The sequence below is a fragment of the Ahaetulla prasina genome, chromosome 18, assembly GCF_028640845.1.
Source record: "Ahaetulla prasina isolate Xishuangbanna chromosome 18, ASM2864084v1, whole genome shotgun sequence".
Lineage (NCBI taxonomy): Eukaryota > Metazoa > Chordata > Lepidosauria > Squamata > Colubridae > Ahaetulla > Ahaetulla prasina.
Genome location: NC_080556.1, coordinates 5,468,993 through 5,483,541, shown reverse-complemented (window position 1 = coordinate 5,483,541; position 14,549 = coordinate 5,468,993). Strand labels below are relative to the sequence as shown.

The 14,549-nt window shown below is 48.3% G+C and overlaps 1 protein-coding gene across 1 annotated transcript in view; it reads left to right on the top strand.

Annotated features, from left to right (window-relative positions):
* AGRN (agrin) overlaps positions 1-14,549 on the top strand; it is a 234,597-nt gene that overhangs the window by 93,762 nt on the left and 126,286 nt on the right. The gene's annotated exons all lie outside the window — the stretch shown is intronic.

Below are 14,549 nucleotides of genomic sequence, written 5' to 3'. Positions count from 1 at the left end.
TGGCCTGATTTGTAGGTAGTCCTCAATTTACAACCGCTTGTTTAGGGACTGTACGGAGTCACAATGGCACGGAAAGAAGTCAACTTATAGCTGGTCCACACATTTTACACACTGACAACTGGAGGCTTTCAAGAAGAGACTGGAGTGCCATTTGTCAGAAATGGTGGAGGGTCTTCTGTTTGGGTGGGTGGGGGGATGGACTAGATGACCTACAAGGTTCCTTCCGACTCTGTTCATCTGTATCTAACCATTGCAGCATCCCCAAAGTTACGCCATCCAAATTGGGGCGCTTGGCACATATTTACGATGACCCGGGGTGTGTGTGTGTGTGTCACATGGCCACCGTTCGTGACTTTCCCAGCTGTCGAGCAAACTCAGTGGGTGGAAGCCGGATTCGCTTAATGGCAGCTTGGTTCAATTAACGACGGTGGCCAAAAGGTTGCCAAAATAAATAAATAAATAAATCAGGCGTGGCTCACTTTAACCAACCTCCTTGCTTCGCCCTGGAAATTTGGAGATTTGTGGTTGTAAGTTGAGGGCTACCCTGTGATTTGGACACTGAAGTATGATAACGAGTTTCCACCAGAAGCTTTTTACATGCTGGGAATGGAATGGAATGGAATGGAATGGAATGGAATAGAATAGAATAGAATAGAATAGAATAGAATAGAATAGAATAGAATAGAATAGAATAGAATAGAATAGAATAGAATAGAACAGAATGAATAGAATAGAACAGAACAGAATGAGAACAGAACAGAACAGAATGAACAGAACAGAATAGAATAGATGGGATAGGATAGGACAGGATAGTATGGGATAGGATAGGACAGGATAGGATAGGACAGGATAGTATGGGATAGGATAGAATAGAATAGAATAGAATAGAATAGAATAGAATAGAATAGAATAGAATAGAATAGAATAGAATAGAATAGAATAGAATAGAATAGAATAGAATAGAATAGAATAGAATAGAGGAAGGGGTAAGGGTAAGGGTAAGGGTTGGGTTAAGGTAGGGTAGGGTAGGGTAGGGTAGGATAGGATAGGATAGGATAGGATAGGATAGGATAGAAATAGAGGGTAGAATAGAATAGAATAGAATAGAATAGAATAGAATAGAATAGAATAGAATAGAATAGAATAGAATAGAATAGAATAGAGGAAAGGGTAAGGGTTGGGTTAGGGTAGGGTAGGATAGGATAGGATAGAAATAGAGGGTAGAATAGAATAGAATAGAATAGAATAGAATAGAATAGAATAGAATAGAATAGAATAGAATAGAATAGAATAGAATAGAATAGAATAGAATAGAATAGAATTGGCCAAGTGTGATTGGACACACAAGGAATTTGTCTTTGGTGCATAGGCTCTCAGTGTGCATAAAAAGACAAGATACTGTACATTTGTCAAGAATCATAAGGTACAACACTAAATGATTGTCATAGGGTACAAAGAAGCAATCAAATCATACTAGGAAACAATCAATATAAATCGTAAAGATACGGCAACACAGTCATGCAGTCATAAGTGGAAGGAGATGGGTGATAGGAATGTTGAGAAGATTAATAGTAATGCAGATTCAGTAAATAGTCTGACAGTGTTGAGGGAATTATTTGTTTAGCAGAGTGATGGCCTTCGGGGAAAGAACTGTTCTTGTGTCTATTTGTTCTGGTGTGCAGTGCTCTTTAGTGTCGTTTTGAGGGTAGGAGTTGAAACAGTTTATGTCCAGGATGTGAGGGGTCTGTAAATACTTTCCCAGCCCTCTTTTTGACTCGTGCAGTATACAGGTCCTCAGTGGAAGGCAGGTTGGTAGCCATTGTTTTTCCTGCAGTTCTAATGATCCTCTGAAGTCTGTGTCTGTCTTGTTGGGTTGCAGAACCAAACCAGACAGTTTATGGAGGTGCAGGTGACCAAACCTAATATTTTATCCCCTTAAAAAAGACCCCGCAAATCCCAGTAAGGTTGCTGGGGAGAGCGTAATCCCCAAATATTTCTTGCTCGCGGCTGTCGAGGCAGCCTGCAAATGTAGGACTATATATTTCATTGGAATTCGCTGCCGTATGCGAGTAAGCCCACCCGGGGTGTGGATAATGAGCCTGTGGTTTGTATCCAATCAGCTTTTCCCCTTGATCGTGATATATATCTGTGGCTCTTAGGCAATTGCTTCCAGATGCTCCTGGAACTCGCAAGGAATTGCCAATGGGTTCCTCTAAGGAAAGGTAATCAGTTTCGTTTCTTTGTGACCCCCTCCCCAAATTGTCGCTCTGCCTCGGGGGCTTTGCAAGGAGAACGTGTGGAAGGCCGGATATCGATGATTTAATGATAATATATATTTTTTTTTTAAAAAAGAGAAGAAACTCGGTTTACCGAGCGACTTCAAAGAGCTTGGTTATCCCGGGAAGAATTCGCACGCAGCTCATTCCCCTTCCCCCTCTAGAGGAAGGTTTATATTTTTGAGCCTGGCATCCCCTGGTGGTCCCCTTTCCAGGTGGGGGATTGCAATTCGTGGACGGAAGTGAGGATACACCCCGCAGCCTAATTGCTCCCCAAAGCTCAGCGTGAGACGCTCAAGTTCCCTTCAAAAATCAAAGCGGAGTATCTTTTGGGAGACTCTACTACTACTTGGCTTGTCATCTAAATCGGGGCTGGTCAAATTTCATTGACAGACGCCTCAGGGTTGTGTTTGACCATGAGGGGGTGGGCGTGGACAGCTCGACATCACACGTGTTGGGAGCAGCCCTGTGGTGGCCCGACTGCTCTGCCAGCGAAAACGAGCTCCATTTTCGGCTGCGACGGCGTCATGCAACCCTTTGCCAACAAAAATGGAACTCGGGAGGGCCACATGCAGCTCTTCCGAACTCAGTTTTCACCAGCAGAGGCACCAGGGCAGTGGTGGGATTCGACCGGTTCGGGCAAACCGGTAGCTCCGACGATCAGCTGGGAGCGAACCGGTTCGTCCCGATGATCAGATGGGCCCACCCGCCTGCCCTGTGCTATTTTCCTACTTTTTTATCTCCTCAGCTGATTCGCACGGTAGAGCCCATAGCCACGCAAATCAGCTGTTGTTACTCCTCCGAAGAAACCCGGAACTGAAGATTTGTTCAAAATGCGCTCTGCGGGCGTATGGCGCACCTCAGGCGATCACCAAACCGGTTGTTAAACCGATAAGATCCCACCACTGCACCGCGGGCTGGCCCTTCCCTGTTTCCAGGGAGGCCCCGCGGGCAGGATCTAAGCACTCCCCAGGCCACAACCGCCCCCGAGGCCTTGAATTTGACACCCCTGATCTAGATGAGGCAAGGGAAGGGGGCAAACGATCCAAATTCTGAGCAAGTCAAATGGATTTGGGCGAGAGCTTCCATCTAGGGATCTCAAGAAGTTTTGGTGTAGCAAGGTTTCTCTTTATTCTCTACCGGACTCTTCGCTACACGGAAAGCTGGCCGCCTCCGGTTTGGCAAAGCTTGAGAAGTCTTCCAGGCTACTCCCCCCTAGACCTGGCATGGCTTCCAGGCCAGCCTCATCTCCTCCTCAGAGCAATAAAGAGGACATTTATTTAATTACACTAATTATTTCTCTCCCATCCATCACGACAACAGCCCGGGTGGAAGAGAACTGACATATCTTTCTACATCTCTTAATAAAGACTTAAGGTTTAAGGGAGGAAAAGGGGCTTGGGAGAAGTTATGGACCGACTGGTGGAAAACAGATTTTGCTGGCTGTCAAAGCATCTTTTATCCTCTACTTAATATAATAGAGGGTGTGTGTGTGTGTTTCCCCAGCAGGTAAAATAAAAGGGGAAAAAAAAACAACTTCTGTTCTTCTTCTGACAATTTCGAAACACCTTTGCTGTCAAGTCAGTTTTAAAGGCGCAGCAATTAATGATTTGCCAGCTCTCTTCTCTTCTTTGTTGGAGATTTAAAAAATAAATAAATAAAGTGATTAATCTGTCACTGGGCATCCGAGTTTAAAAATATAATGTAGGTGTAGCTCGCTTGCCGGTGCCGTGAAATTTTAAGAAACCCTGCTTCGCCATCTGGACACGTTCCATTTAAAGCAGGGGTCTCCAACCTTGGCAACTTGAAGCCTGGCGGACTTCAACTCCCAGAATTCCCCCACACAAGTCACCTGACCGTGACTGCTTGGCAAACCGGCTTGTGTTTTAACCCTCTCATCGTCCGCAAGGAAGCGAAGTCAGTGTGGGGACGTGGGTGGGGAGCCAGGTTGTCTTAACGACGGCTTGATCCGCTTAACAGCTGTCGCGATTCGCCGAACGAGCCACAGGGGCAAAACGGGCAGCGGCTCGATTGCAACCACCGCCTTGGCTTAGCAACGGAAGGGTTTGGTCGTAAGTCGAGGACGACTTGTAACCAATGCCTTAAATTGGACCCGGAAGCGAAACGTAACCCGCTCCTCCTTCCTTTCCCCACGTAGCTCACCAAGGGGTGGGGCTGCTGGGGGTTCGGGAGAACTTCTAGCTAAGATTCTGTGCCGTTCGGAGAACCCCCAAATCCCACTCCTGGCTGGCCCCGCCCCCTGCCCCTCCCAGGAGTCCCCATGCAGCCTGTTTTGGATGCAGGGCGCACACAGAGGCTCGGGGAGGGCGAAAAACGGGCCTACCGGAAGTTCGGGAAGGCCAGAAACAGGCCCGTTTCCGGCCTCCAGAGGGCCTCCGGAGCCTGGGGAGGCAATTTTCGCCTTCCGGGAGGTTTAAGGAAAGCCTCCAGAGCCCAGGGAGGGTGAAAATCACACACACACACACACACACACACACACACACACACACACACACACACACACGTGGTGCAGGAGGCTGAGTAGACCACGCCCACCATGGCCACGCCCGCCCAGCAACCAGGCAGAGAATCCCTTGCTCATATTTTTGAAGCCCCACCCCTGAGCTCACCTACATAGTTTCGGGGGCCCTCCGGCGTATTTTCTTCCCCTCCCCCTCCTATGCACCAACCACCTTAACAAAACTGAGCTTGTTTAGTTTTATTTTATTTAATTTTTTTTAAAAAGGGATTTTAGGGAAGATGGATCAGGATTTGCAGAGTGGGTGGGAGGGAGAGGAGCCCTGAGCTTCACCTGGGGATGGGATTTTTTAAATCGTTCCATGTCCTCCCCCCCCCCCCACTTCTGTTTGCTTTGGCCTTTTCATCCTCTCTGACTTGGCACGCGCCCCAGAATCATTTGCATCAGGTTAACCAAGCCGGGTCCGGTAGAGGATGATGAGTAACGCCCCTCCCCCGTCTTTCCAGGTAACCAAGGGCAACGAGGTACCATATTCCCACAAAAGACCCTTTTTTTTATCATTGGGGTGGTGTGTGAGGCTGTTATTTTTTTCCTTCCCCCTCCCCGAAATGAAGAGAGAGAGAGAGAGTTTGACGACCGTTTTCAAGTCCATGAATGTACTTGACGAAGTAACTAAATAAATTCAATATAAATAAATACGTAAATAAATTCCTGTATTGGGAAATAAATGAATCTGGTTTCGATGCCCCTCTTCCGTTATGAAAGGGGGGGGAGAATCTTTGGATATTTAGAGTTGGATCGAGAGAGGAGAGCAACGCAGCAGGAGGGATAGGATTTCATTCTCTCTTCAGAAAAGTTCCTAGATCTCAGGATTCGGTACGGTCTACCTTTTAGGGATGTTGTGAGCAGGGAAGGGACTTGCAAACCGTCTTAATGATTAGGGGTGGGGGTGGGGGCAAAAGGCCTGGGTAGTAACCCTCACCCCCCTCCAAAAACATTGTGGACATCCACAACTCCTTAACAAAAGCTTTTGTGGCTGTTTCATCTTGAAAACGGTTCTTCTTCCTCTCTCTCTCTCTCTCTTTCTCTCTTTCTCTCACACACACATCCTTCCTCCCCCTCTCTCTCCCCCTTTCTTTCTCTCCCTATTTGTTTCTTTCTCTCTTTCTCTTCTCTCCCTCGCACCCTCTCTCTCTCTCTTTCTCTCCCTTCCTCCCTCTCTCTCATCCTCTTTCTTTCTTTCTCTCTTTCTTTCTTCCTCTCTCTCTCTCTCTCTCTTCCTCCTCTCTCTCACCCTCTCTTTCTTCTCTCCCTATCTCTTTCCTCTTCCTCCCTCCTCTCTTTCTTTCTTTCTCTCCCTTCCTCTCTCTCACCTCTCTCTTTCTCCCTTCCTCTCTCTCTCTCTCACCTCTCTTTCTCTTCCTATCTCTTTCTCTCTCTCTCTCTCCCTCTCTTTCTCTCCCTTCCTCCCCCTCTCTCTCTCACCCTCTCTTTCTTTCTCTCTCTATCTGTTTCTCTTCCTCTTCCTCTCTCTCCCTCCCTCCGTCCCTCCCTCTTTCTTTCTCTTTCTCTCCCTTCCTCCCTCTCTCTCTCACCCTCTCTTTCTCTCCCTATCTCTCTCTTTCTTTTCTCCCCCTCTCTTTCTTTCCCTCCCTCCCTCTCTCTCTATCTCTTTCTCTTCCTCTCTCTTCCTCCCTCCCTCCCTCTCTTATCCCCACTCCCTCTCCCATTTTCCCCGGCAGCTCCAAAATGAGAAATGAGCGCTTCAGAAATATGGGTCAGGAACGCAACAGTGAAACACACACACACACACATATATACACACCCTCGCAGGCCCGCACACACAGATGGAGCAGACGTTTGCAAGTGGAGCAAACCTCTGGGGCCATCCAGGAGGCCTCTCCTAATCAGGCCCAGGGGCTTTGGGTGAGCTCAAAAAGGAATGGCAGGTTTCGAGCTGCTGCTGAATTGGAAGACGGCGTGTTGGGGCGAATGGGTGGGTGGGGGGCGGCGGCAGGGGAACGGGATGACCCAGCCAAAGATGAACCGTGGCTGGTCCCCGGGAGAGCCTCGATGGCGGTGGAGCGCCTCTTTTAAGGACAGAGGCCATCCATCAACCGCACCGTTTATTTCCTCTCGGCGCCTGCTTGTTTATCTACCCTGCCCAGGGATTATTAATGGGGCCTGTGCGGTGAATTCCCGGCCCTTCACACCCGGGTGGCCCGATTCCTCGGAGGCTGCCATAAATTGGAGGCTCTCTGAAGAGCTGTCTGCGGCCCAGGTCGTTTGGAAAAAGGAAGCAGGGGGGGCTGAGATCCCGAAGGATTCCCATCCACCCACCCTTTGCTTCTGTTTTCAGAGGGGTTCAAGAAAATCTTGGGGGGGGGAAACTGTGTCTAGGACTTTTCGCCTCAAACACTTGGCCCTGCCCGTTTCTCCACCAGGGTTTCGCCTCTGTGTTATTACGCCACAACCCCTCCGTCCCTTCGCCGCAGCCCATTCGTCGCAGTACAGTTTGCGTCGGGCTTTTGGGCGCACAGGACAGTATGAAGCTCCGAACTGACAGAGCCTCCCTCTGGACTGCAGCCGCCACCCCCCCCACCGCTCTACTCCCAAAGCCCCTGAGCCCCTCTGCACCGGTTGGCTGGCTTTGAACTGTCCTGTGCGCCCAAAAGCCTGACGCAAATTGTAGTGTGACGAATGGGCCACGGCGAAGGGACTGGGATGGAGAGGCCGTGGCCCAAAGGGCCGGGGCGTAATAACGTGGAAGCGAAACCGTGGTGGAGAAACAGGCAGCGCCAAGAGTTTTAGAGGCGAAAAGTCCCATTCCGGACCTGGGGAGCAAGGGGCTGATTTGTAAAACAGGGTATCATTGTGCGCACAGACATACACACACACACACACACACACAAACACATACAGACACACACACACCTCAAATGGGAAGTGTGGGAAGTACAGCCCTGAGATGCGTGTGGCTTTAGCTGGGCAAGGATATTGGGGTAAACTCTTTCTCCATGGCGCACCGATTGAGAAGTGTGTATCCGTGTACGCTGAATTCCTTTGTATGAATTGTGGCTCAGGGATAAAATTAACCACATTTGATGGTTTAAGTTACATGGAGAACGCGAGCATTTGGTGTTTGGTTCCAAAAATATCAGGATAGCTGCACGTTTTGCATCTCCAGCTCTCTCTCTCTCTCTCTCTCTCTCTCTCTCTCCCCCTCCCTCCCTCCCCCTCCCTCCCTCCTCCCCCTAAATCCCCTATCTCTGTCTGTCTGTCTGTCTGTCTGTTTGTCTATCATCTATCATTTCTCTCTCTATCATCTAGGTATCTATCTGTCTGTCTATCTATCTGCCTGCCTACCTACCTATCTATCTCTATCTCTATCTAGCTATCTACCTACCTATCTACATCTATGTATCTATGTATTTATCTATCTATCTATCTATCTATCTATCTATCTATCTATCTATCTATCTATCTATCTATCTATCTACTTACCTACCTAGCTACCTACCTTCTTACCTACCTAACTGCCTACCTACCTATCTATCTCTATCTCTGTCTAGCTATCTACCTACCTATCTACATCTATCTATCTATCTATCTATCTATCTATCTATCTATCTATCTATCTATCTATCTATCTATCTATTTCTCTATCTCTATCTCTCTATCTCTATCTGTCTCTATCTATCTACCTACCTACCTTCTTACCTACCTTCCTACCTAACTATCTATCTTCCTATCTACCTACCTACCTACCTTTTTACCTACCTCTATCTATCTATCTATCTATCTATCTATCTATCTATCTATCTATCTATCTATCTATCTATCTATCTAGCTATCTATCTATCTATCTATCTTGGCAACCTTACTTTAAGAGATGGGGACTTCCAACTCCCAGAATTCCCCAACCAGCATGGCTGGCTGGGGAATTCTGGGAGTTGAAGTCCACGCCTCTTAAAAGTCGCCAAGGCCTGTGAGTTTACAGTTTGCACTTCCTTTTTAACCGGCCTCACTTCCTTGACCACAAGGAAGTGAGATGGCCCTGCCTCTGCCTGCAGTTGCAGGGCCATTGTTGGGAGCAGCTGTCCAGTTTCTCTCCATGGCTAAAGCAAATAAAACACAGCGGGCGTCTTAGAATGCGATGACAGCAGCGTTTTAGCACAAAGACCCCTAAAATAGAAACCCTCCATAATTAAAACTGAGGTTCCAATGATCCAACTGTGCCCCTCGATGTTAATCCTTGATTAAATTTTGGCACCGTTTCGCCACGAGTTCTTTACAAGAGGAGGGAAAACCTTTATCTCTTCAGTGTTCTAAAGATGTCAGGGCTGGGATGAATCTTCACGTCATTTCTCTAGAATGGAATGGAATGGAATGGAATTAGAATTAGAATTAGGAATCGAATCGAATCGAATAGAATAGAATAGAATAAGGATAGGGGTAAAGGTAAGAGTAAGAGTAAGGGTAAGAATGGAATGGAATGGAATGGAATAGAAGAGAGAAGAGAAGAGAAGAGAAGAGAAGAGAAGAGTTGGAAGGGACCTTGGAGGTCTTCTAGTCCAACCCCATGCTTAAGTGAATCCGGCTTCCTCATCAACTTTTGCTTTGTCAGAAGGTCACAGAAAGCTTTGCTGGCTGGGGAATTCTGGGAGTTGAAATCCGCCAGGCTTAAAGTTGCCAAGGTTGGAGACCCCTGGACTAGATGATCTCCAGGACTCCTCCCCATATTTTTATTCTGCGATCTGTGCTTGAAACGGGGACTAGAGGGGGATGCTTTTTATCTTTATTTTATTTTTTTCAGGTTTTTTAAAAATTTATTTTCTTTTACATCTACACACCATTGCGTGCGCAGTGTGCCACCTGGGTATCATAGCTTTTGGTGCAAATAAGTATAATAGCATTAATCGTATTTGTTACTTTCATCAAACTTGCATAATTCTAACATTAATTACACCTATTTGTATTAAGTTATAGTCTTTCCTTATTTAGTTATTCAGTGCTCCAATATATTATCCTAATGCCAAATCGCCATACTGTTTACGCACACATGGTAATTCCACTAGTCAATTTCTAATCTTCAGAGGGGACTGCTTTTTAGCTGAGCTGCAATTCCTCCCGGATTTTCTTAGGCACATTTTCTGTCCTTTCAACTTCCTGCCTTTCGCCCGGCTGCATCCTTTCCGATGTCGGATTTATGCCTTCTGCACCACATACTATTTGTTCTGCGGCCCGGCCGCTTTGCAGATTGTCACAACTCTTCAGGATGAAAAACTTAGGACTGAAAGAAACCCCAAACAAACGGTAGCGGTTAGAATCTGCTGGGCCAGAAGTCCGTAGTAACGGAGGGTTTCTTAGATTCCCCCAATCCGGCTCAGTTTTCTTCGGGATCAAAATTCAAGTCACTGTAAAGTAGTATATAAGTCTAAGTGCTATTGCTATCTTCCTTCCTTCCTTCCTTCCTTCCTTCCTTCCTTCCTTCCTTCCTTCCTTCCTTCCTTCCTTCCTTCCTTCCCTCCCAGTGGTTAGAAAGCAGTATTGCAGGCTAACTCTGCTCACTGCCAGGAGTTTGATCCTGACCGACTGGCTCAAGGTTGACTCAGCCTTCCATCCTTCCAAGATGGGTAAAATGAAGACCCAGATTGTTGGAGGCAATAGGCTTAGAGAGGGTTGTAAAAGCACTGTAAAGCGGTATATAAGTCTAAGTGCTATTGCTATCCAATTGGAAAGCACAACATTAGACCAATTCAAAGTTAGCAAACTGCATCTCTTGGCATCCGTATCTGGTTTAGGGGTGTGTGCAAGTGTGCAAGTGTTGGTGTTTCGATGATTTGTTCTCTTTCTAGGACTTTCAAGGCAGCCTTGCCCCGGTCAGCCAGATCTTCACGGTTGTCAACCACTTGCGCAGGGAAATTGTGGAGGGCCGCAACGCACAGGAACGGTGTTATGCTTTTCCAGAAATAAAGCCGCTTGGCTCAGGCTGAACATATTTAGGGAGCTTAAGGAGAGTGGGGGGAGAGCCAGTAGTTGCAGGACCATGGAGAGTTCATTGTTGACAATTCAAAGGCTTTCTTTGAATTTTCTTTTCTCGCTTCAGCCATTGCAACCAAAACGGGCAGCTTTGTAGGGCTGATACGGCCCCTTAGTGCCACTTTGAAAAGCTGAGGTCTCTTTGTAAGCCCCCAAGAATCTGTGTGACTGGGGAAGCTTTGTTGTTGTTAGTTGCGAAGTCGTGTCCGACCCATCACGACCCCATGGACCACGTTCCTCCAGGCCTTCCTGTCTTCTACCATCCTCTGGAGTCCACTGAAGCTCACGCCGACTGCTTCGGTGACTCCATCCAGCCACCTCGTTCTCCGTCGTCCCTTTCTTCTTTTGCCCTCCATCGTTCCCAGCATTCGGCTCTTCTCCAGGGAGTCCTTCCTTCTCATTAGGTGGCCAAAGGATTTGAGTTTCCTCTTCAGGATCTGGCCTTCTAAAGAGCAGTCAGGGTTGATCTCCTCTAGGACTGACCGGTTGGATGGCCTTGCAGTCCAAGGGATTCGCAGGAGTTTTCTCCAGCACCAGAGTTCAAAGGCCTCAGTTCTTTGGTGCTCAGCCTTCCTTACGGTCCAACTTTCACAGCCATATGTTGCAATTGGGAAAACCATAGCATTGACTGTACGCACTTTCATTGTCTCTGCTTTTTAGTATGCTGTCTAGATTTCCTATCTATCTTTAGCTTTAGTAAACTGTCTAGATTATCTAGATATCTAGAAAACCCCGTGGACAGTACCAAAAGGGGAACCTGTAGAGATCCCAAAATTTGAGCTTTCCAGCTAATCACAGAGGTCCATTCACAGCCTGGGAGGTCAATAAAGCAACACTGAAAGTTTTCCTCAAAATAGAGGCAGTCCTTGTTTAAGCGACCCCGATCGCAGCTTGGTTGCAAACTGGAGCGGTGGCTGGAGTGGTGGCTGAAACCACCACCACTGTTTTACAGACCCGCGAAATGGCCGTAAATGCAAGGATGGGTTGTAAAGTTGGTTTTTTTTCACCACCTGAGCGAGGCGGTTGCTGAAGAAGGACTTTCCAATTGGGGAGGAATGTGGTATTCGTTTTTTTTCTGAATCCTCTACTCTTGCTCGGTAGGCTTGTAAGAAGCAGGGGTGAAATCCAGCAGGTTCTCACAGGTTCTGACGAACTGGTAGCGGGAATTTTGAGTTCTTCAGAGAACAGGCAAATACCACCTCTGGCTGGCCCCAGAGTGGAGTGGGAATGGGGATTTTGCAGTATCCTTCCCCTGAATGGGGAGGGAATGGAGATTTTGCAGTATCCTTTCCCCTGGAGTGGGGAGTGAATGGGGATTTTGCAGTATCCTTCCCCTGGAGTGGGGAGGGAATGGGGATTTTGCAGTATCCTTCCCTGGAGTGGGGAGGGAATGGGGATTTTGCAGTATCCTTCCCCTGGAGTGGGGAGGGAATGGGGATTTTGCAGTATCCTTCCCCTGGAGTGGGGAGGGAATGGACATTTTGCAGTATCCTTCCCCTGGAGTGGGGAGGGAATGGACATTTTGCAGTATCCTTCCCCTGGAGTGGGGAGGGAATGGGGATTTTGCAGTATCCTTCCCCTGTCACACCCACCAAGCCATGCCCACAGAACCGGTAGTAAAAAAAAAATTGGATTTCACCGCTGGAAAGAAGGTTCCATAATCCCTGGCCGATAGCACTACAGAAGATTGTCGTGGGCTTGCTGGCCTTCCCCCCACATCCCCACCCCCATATAATTCTTTTAAACTCTGTCCTGAAGAATTAAGGCATCGGCCCACAGAGGGAGAACCGAACTTCCTTTCTCTTCCCGCGCTTGGAAACAGGGAGTTCTCTTGAGGGCCGTCTCTTGAAACCAGAACTGCTCAAGCGAACCGGTCTGTACCAGGCAGAATCCGGCACTAATTTCTTCAAGCTGCCCTCCTTCCCTCTTTCTCGTTTCCTCCCCGTTCAGCAACCTGGTTTGCTTTCTTTCTCCGGAGCGGAGAGCATAGGCTACGCCAGAGGTTCCCAATCTTTTTCGCCCGCGGCTCCCCCGGAAATCCGACCTGCAACTGCGCATGCGCACCAGACGCGCCCGCGGCTCCCCCGGAAATCCGACCTGCAACTGCGCATGCGCACCAGACGCCCCAGAAATGGCGCATCAGCGCCGGACCCAGCGGGCGCAGATATTCCGCGGCGCCCCCATGACGATAGCGCGGCTCCCTGGGGAGCCGCGGCTCACAGTTTGGGAATCACTGGGCTACGCTATTCCCTCTGGGGCTGAAGAATCCGCATCGGCCTGCCTTATCATCAAAGTTAACGGCTGCCGGAGAAAATCTGAGGTGGGGAAATTCGCAGAGGTGGACGCTGCAGCTCCGCGGACTTAGCAAGACATTTTTACTGTCGGAGTGGATCGATTTCCAGACTCTTAGCTTCTGGGGAGTCAGGGACAGAGAGTTTTGCGTGCACCCATCTAACTGCTCTGACCCAGCTCCTCAAACACGACAAACTCTCTGAAATTAAAATCAATGATTCCTTTATTAGGAGCGCCGGCGGCCCCGACAAAAAGTTTCTCTCTCAACGCAGGCTAACAAGTCCATCTGTCCGGAAGATGAATAGTTATCTGCCACATCTATTCATCTCCTTCCCCTGCCTCTTATCCCCAGAGCTAGGGTGGGGCTTTGCTAGCATCAGTGGCTCTTCCATCCCAAGAACCGGCCCATAGATTTCCACTGTTCTCCTCTCCTCTGCCTTCTGTGTAGCCATGCGTTAGGCACTGGACCCAGCTGTTCCTCCTCTTCCTCATCATCCACTTCCAGACCTGGGGGCTGTTGACTCTCTATCTGAGGGCTGACGGACGGACGACCAGTCTCCGCCTCTGTCTCTATCTCAAACAGCACCATTCCCTCTTCCCCCTCAGAGCTGATTCCCACGCCGCCGCCTCCTCTGATTCGGCTGTTGGAGGGGACCTTGGCCGACAGGCCACGACACTTAACATGTGGCAAGGGGCGAAGACCGTTTTGTGTGCCTTCACCCATTAAGTGGCTTCGTGGTAGCCTCCTCTTTCGCCAGTTGCAATGGCGGCTGGTCAGAACAAAGGCGGATTGGCCCATGGCGAACTAAACCAGCAAGCGAAAGAAAAAGATTGCGCCTCCTTTCAAAATAATACCGCTAATTCTTCTTTTGCATAGCCTTCCTTGAAGGACAGTTAAATTTTGCTCCTTCCTCCTGAGAAACAGCGCAAGGGGGAAACCGCACCTGATTGCGTGTTTCCATTAGACCAGGACGATGGGGAATACGGTAGCAGCTGAGCGGTCTTTTGTCGTGGTTAGTTTCCAGACTGATTAAGATTCAGGAGACTTGGTTGCCTCCACAGCTAGCCGCAAGCTTTCCCGTTATTAGCAAATAGAGCTAGCGCTCCCACAGGATTACGGGGGCAGGGGGGGCGGAGGGGCACCCAGAAAGCTTTCTAGCCGAATCTCCGTGAGGATATGGTGGTTTTAAGTAGGAACTCGTTCCGTTGTTGGAGTTCTTTAATTCCGTTCCATTCTTTTCCATAAATCACGTTAAAGAAGACTCTTGTGAGGATTGTGATGGGAAGGAAAAAAAAAATCACATGTTAAAGAGTTTGACATCTCAGTTCCCGCATTTTATATCCCCTTCTCTTGGGATGCCACCAGGCCTTGAATTCGAACTCGTTTGCTTCCATAACCCGAGATAGTCACACCGGGAGATCAAAACAAACACGCAGGACGCTCGCCCGCTGCGTGAAAA